The following is a 6,797-nucleotide window of genomic DNA, read 5'->3' as shown; positions in this document are numbered from 1 at the left end:
CGGGATATCGCCTTTACGGCGAAATCCCGCCAGCCGGGCTCGCTTTTCACCACCTCATAATTCGACCAGAAAAGTTCCAGACCCTCTGGCCGAACAAAGCTGATGTCAAACTCGGAAGTACCATAGGGGTGGATCAGGGCAAAGATGTCACTTGCCCTGAATTCCATCCGGAGGAGGAGCTCAACCACCTTACCCCGAGGCGGACACGCATCTTCGCCCCTCCACACTAAACGGACCACATTCCTACGGCCACTTTCCTGCCCGGATGTCGGGAGGGACCAGACCACCTCCCCGTTTTGTTCTCGGAAGGCGCCTAAGCCATGTCTTTCTATCCAAAAAGACAGGTCAACCTCACCCCTCCCCTCTACATGGATTGACCTGTCTCCCCTACGTAGAGCCTCCAGGAGGCGCTGTTGCAAGTGACCCCCAGAGCCAGACGGAGATGGGGATCCCCCTGATCCCCTGGCAGTGACGCTGGCATAGCTTCTGGGAGAAGCAGCCACTACCGGGGGGGCAGTCGAACCAGGAACTGACCCAGAGGCCAAACCTGGACCCTTATTCTTAACAGCCATAACACCTCTCTCTGTCATTCCACTACCACTCCTCACCTGTATTTCACTAGCACCCCTCTCTTGCACTACACTTGCACCCCTCTCTTGCACTCCTCTTGCACCCCTCTCTTGCACACTACTTGCACCCCTCTCTTGCACACTACTTGCACCCCCCTCATCAACACTGCTACCACAACTCCTACCACAACAATACCATTTTTATTCACATTTTTCCTTTCACTTTCACTCTTGCGTTCACTCTCCCTTGGAGTGTTACAGACTGGGCTGGCTGGGTCTTTTGCTTCATGTTTAAGGGTTGCCGGTTTCAGGATTGGTGCTGCATAGTTCTTTCTTCCTGTGTCTTTGGGTGCAGACACAGGCTCCGCCTCTGACATGGGTGGCCACGCCCCCGCACAAAAAGACTGTCCCTCCGGACTAACTCCCGCTACAGCTGATGTGCAGGGAACCTCCCACTTTATAGCGGAGTGCCCCCTGGCGCCAGAACCAGTATCAACCACGCCACCTAGGGGACCGCCCCTGAACCAACAAGGTCCGCCGCCCGGACACTCCCCCCCCTCATAGGAGAGTGCCCTGCGGTGCCAGGACCTGTACCGCCCACTTCAACCAGGGGACCGCCCCCCGAACGGGTGAATCTGCCGCCATTTTCCGGTGCCTGGACACCCTCCCCCCTCACAGGAGGGTGCCCTTTTTTTTTCTATAGCACCCGCGGCCATTTTTGGTGCGCTACTGTATCCCCCATGCTGGCCCCGCTCCACTACAGAAACGGGGTCTGGCAGATTGGAGGACCCAGCACCCTGAACCGACTTTTCAGCCGACCCAGACTGCTGGAAGGGAGAAAAGACAAACTTAACTCCTTGTGTCTTCTTCCTCTTCTTGCCCTTTCCTTTCTTCTTCTTCTTTCCCTTCTCCTCTGGGCCCAAATCATCCCCAAAGGAAAAGTTTTCCAGACGGGTGGGGGACTCCTGCATAACAATTGCCCGCAGGAGACCCCCATCTGCCAAGCCGCTTCCATCACTGCAGTCACTGCCGTCATCATCATCATCATCCTCCTCACTGGAGGGAGGTAAGGCCACCTGAGCCGGGTTTACATAGTCCTCACTGAGGGTAAGTGGGGGGTCTGGGGTAACAGTAGTGGTGGTACACACAGGTCCAGTATCCATATCCCCCTCACTCTAATCCCCCTCCTCACCTCCCTCCATCTCCTCCTCCTCACTCTGGCAGTCATCTTGGTTACTCACTTGTCCTGAGACCTTCATGCTGGAGAAACGATCCTTGTTCACAAGTCTCTCGCTGAGTATACCACCTCCCTCCACAATGTCCGATCTCAGCCTCACAATCTCATCCACCTGTTTCTTCAGAGGTCTCACCTTGGTGGAAAATGCTGCCCTCTTGGTCTTTGCTGCATTGTTTGCTTGGTAACTTGCAAACTTCAGCTCCTCTCTGAGGCCTCTTAGTTGTTTTCCGAGCTGTTCATACTGAGCCATCTTGGCCTGGATTCTGGACCCAAAGCTGGCCAGGGATTCTCTGGGCCCCTTTACCCCCCATTGCTGGGGTTCTGAGGAAACAGATTTAGACTTTCCACTCCGCTGCCTGGATGAGCTTCTGCTGGAAGCTTTGCAGCTCCCAGCTGAGGTCGGGGGAGGGGGCCCCACATGGCTGTGGACTCTGGTGGATCTCCTCACCCCATCCTGACAACTGGCTGTTGCATTTTCCTTTGCACACCCCGCCAGCCGAGAACGGGGGGTGCAAGATGAAGCCCCAGCTTCCCGGGGCTCCATAGCAGGAAAACCTACCCAGGTGTCTGCCACACACCTGGGGAGGGGTGGAAGAAAATCACTGCTTCTCTGGGAAACTCTGGAGCTCAGCAGAACACACCTTCTCTCCAGAGCTGTACTCACTATTCTGCTGGTGAGGTCACTGTGTACATACATTACATTACTTATCCTGTATTGATCCTGAGTTATATCCTGTAGATCTTTTATTAGAAAAATATAAGTCATAACAAAAACACAAAACCAGCACAACTTGGCCATAACTGAAAACAGCAACATGAAATAACATAAACCAAAACTTTACATTTAAAATAAAAGAACATAAATCCTGCATAACCGGCCAGCCCAGTTTTACTAACAAAAAGAAAAACACACCTTACATAACCAAATATCTAACAACACACTCACATGCATACTCAACTTACATAACCAAAAAAGAAACATAAAAATAGCACTATTTAGCTGTAACTCAAAAACACCCAGACTTGGGAAAAACACACACTACAAAACACACAGAAAACACAACAAGCACTCCCACTACACACCACCACCCCTTTTTGTTATATATATATATATTTTTTTTTTTTGTATTTTTTTTTTTAAATATTTTTTATTTTTTATTTTTTTATAATAACACTAACAATAATAATAATAATAATACTATGCCACACACATGTATCACAGATCCATAACTTTACAAAGGCATAAAGATAAATTAATCTACAACTCAAAAAACACCCAAACTTGGGAAAAATCACATATTACAAACCGAAAACACAACAAGCACTCCCACTGCACACCAAATTTATATATATATATATATACATATATATATATATATATATATATATATATACACACACACACTTTTTTTTTCCCCTTCCACACACACATATATACATTAGTTTTCTACGTTATCCCACAAGACCTAAACCACAACTGGATACAAAAATTACTACAAAAATAACATCTGGTTCGACTGCCATATCTATCTCTACTATAAACACAATATAAACAATATATAATTCAAAAATCAAGATAAAAAAATAAATAAAATAAAACTAATATATATATATATTTTTATAATAATTACATGTAATGTACACAATTTATACATATAAACTATATACACTATATACACACCTATTATTATACAGGAAACACACCTAAATATACAATAAAACATCCTACTCTAAACTATCCCTTCACCCACACCACCCGCCCTCCTGTACATGGGTCAGAGTCCACAGTTCTCAATGTCCAGCCACGACTGACCCCTGCCTGGTCCACCAAAAGAAAACCACCACCCACCAAATACACCCACCCAACCTAGAACTCCTCCCAACCAACTTAACCATAACCAACTTTATAACATACATAAACAATATAACCCACACTAGGCCCAAGTTCGGTGCCTGTAAGCCCTTCATAACCTAAACATCGGAAAACAAAACAAAAGGCTATGGTGCACATGCATTAGCCCACCACCAGGAAGAAGGATGGCAATCCTGATACATACAAAAATTTACATACTTTCCCTAACACCTCCCTACCTCTCACCCTACCATTATCCTTAAAATAGAAACTGACCCTACTATCACCCTAACCCTGTCCCCTTACATCACTGTCCCTAACCAAAACAAGGGTACTCTACCCAGAAGGTCTAGTACCTAGGGCACATCAAAAGAAAACCCTCTCCATAGGAGAGAAGCCCTACTGGTACCAAGACTGCCATACTCCAAAGACCTGATCTTCCCAAGGTCACCGGTGATATTCCTACAGACCTCCACCTCGGAGAGGACTTTACGCTGCGTAGACACTAAACACCGTGCGTTCCACGTGTGGTACCTAATCACTAAGCTAACTAAGAATAAAGTGCCCCGGTCTCGACCACCCAGGTTCCTGAATGCCCCATAAGCCCACTCCGGGTAGGTAAGGCCGGCAAGTTGACTCCAGCCAATGGAAGCGCCCACCAGTTTGTAAACCCCTATATTAAAGGGACAATGAAGGAGGAAATGGTCCATGCTTTCCAGCATGTCCCCGCACTCTTCTCGGGGACATCCCCGGTCATCAGATCTCCTACACTTCAAATTGTCCCTCACATATAGCTTTTTGACTAGGTTCATCCTGTTCCTCCATAACAGTTGGAAAAACAGGCTGTAGACCCTAGTGTAGTAAGCCTCTGGTAAGATACATACACTGCCCAGATAGATAAACAAGGGGAGCAGGTACGATTTGATCAGGTGTTCCCTTTCCCTGAGGGTCATAGACCAACCCTTCCACTGGTTCACCTTCTGAGTGGCATCCTGGAGCTTACCATCCCAGTTTTTGGTGGGATAATCATCCTGGCCGAATGTGATGCCCAAAACTTTTGCTGATTCTTGGGGCCCTGGAAGGGTGCCCGGGAGATCAAACGTGGGATCCCCCCCTCCCAGCCAGAGACTTTCACACTTATCCCGGTTGATCTTAGACCCGGAAGCCTCAGAGTAGCGGTCCACCTCTGACATCACCACATCGACCTCCCCCCTCGAGGAGACGAAAATGGTGACATCATCAGCATACGCCACCACTCTCTGGGCGACATCCAGCTCTGCCAGACTCATCCCGACTCCCGCCAATGGTCCACAATCTACCCTCCGGACGAAGGGATCGATTGCGAACACGTATAACAGCGGGCTCAAAGGACAACCCTGACGGACTCCGGACCCCACCTCAAAAGAGCGGCCAGACCAACCGTTCACCAGCGGGAAACTCTCTGCCCCTGCATACAAGATCTTGAGCCAATTAACAAAAGTACTCGGTAAGCCATATCTCAGAAGGACGGACCAGAGGTAGTCATGGTTCACCCGATCAAATGCTTTGGCCTGATCCAAGGACAGTAAGTACCCCTTCCAGAGACCCGCACTGCTCCGCTCCACTGCCTCCCTGACACTCAGGACAGCACTTAAGGTGCTTCGGCCTGGAACAGAGCAGTGCTGGGCCCCCGAAAGGAGCCGGGGTGCAAACTCCACCAACCGATTAAACAGTATCTTGGCCAGAAGCTTCCTGTCCGTATTGAGAAGAGCTATGGGCCTCCAATTCTCAATCCGGCTAGGATCTTTACCCTTTGAGAGAAGAATCAGGGCTGACCTCCTCATTGACCTAGGCAGAGTGCCCGAGGAGAGACACTCATTGAATACCACAGTCAAGAGGGGAGCTAAAGACTCCTTAAAGGTCTTGTACCACTCGGATGTTAAGCCATCCGGACCTGGCAACTTCTTGGGGGCAAGCCCCTCGATCGCCAGTCTCACTTCCTCTTCCTTAATTTCTTCTGCCAAAACGCCAAGAGAGGGGTCTACCCCTGGCTCAGGAATGGTTTCAGCCAGGAAAGCCGACATCTTGTCCCGATCTAGATCCTTCCTCCCCAAGAGGTGCAAGTAGAAGGATCTGACGACCTCCAGGATCCCTGATCTGGACCGATTCAGAGATCCCGTACTATCAATCAGTCCTGAGATGATTTTACTACTCACTGACATCTTGCAGTTTCTGTAAGGGTCGGGCGAGCGGTACTTCCCAAAATCCCTCTCAAAAACCAAAGATGCGTGCCTATCATACTGACACCTCATCAGCAAGGACTTCACTCTGGAGATATCCTCCCGGCTACCTCCAGTCGAGACGAGAAGCTCGAGTTTCCTCCTCAGACCCTGATACAAGCGATACCTGTTCAGGGACCTGAGGCTCGAGAGCTGGCGGAAGAACCCCGCAACCCGCTTCTTGAATATCTCCCACCACTCTGACTTACTACTACAAAGGTCCAGTAAAGGTACCTGACTCTGAAGAAAACCCTCAAAGGACTGTCTTATCTCCGCTTCCTCCAGGAGGGACGAATTCAGCTTCCAATAACCTTTACCCATCCAGGGGGTCCCTGAAACATTCATGGAAAACAAAATCATACAGTGATCGGAGAACTCCACCTCAACCACGGACACTGCGGAAGAGACGGCTTCCTCCTTTAAATAAAACCTGTCTATCCTAGACCTGCAGCTACCTCGATGATAGGTGAAACCCGCGTGGCCTGAGGGGCACCGGATGTGGGCGTCCTCTAGGCGAGCTTCCCTAACTATATTATTGAGAGCTATGCTATCGTAAGCCAGCGGACCATTGGAACCTCTCCTATCTTGGGACCTTGTGACAGTATTGAAGTCCCCTCCAAAGATCACTTGCCGGCTAGTAAAAAGGAAGGGCTTGATCCTCATAAAGAGATCTTTGCGGCCCCACTTGGTTTGTGGGGCGTAGATGTTAATGAGCCGGAGCTCCTGTCCCTTCATGAGGACATCTAAGATCAGGCACCTCCCCATTTCTAACTCAATAACCCGTCTGCATTCAACCGGAGCGGTAAAAAGGACCGCCACCCCACTATACGGCTCAGCCGCAAGAGACCAGTGGGAGGGCCCGTGCCTCCACTCTCTCCTGG

This window comes from Hyla sarda, assembly GCF_029499605.1.
Source record: "Hyla sarda isolate aHylSar1 chromosome 2 unlocalized genomic scaffold, aHylSar1.hap1 SUPER_2_unloc_2, whole genome shotgun sequence".
In the NCBI taxonomy this organism is placed as follows: Eukaryota; Metazoa; Chordata; class Amphibia; order Anura; family Hylidae; genus Hyla; species Hyla sarda.
This window is presented reverse-complemented; position numbering follows the sequence as displayed.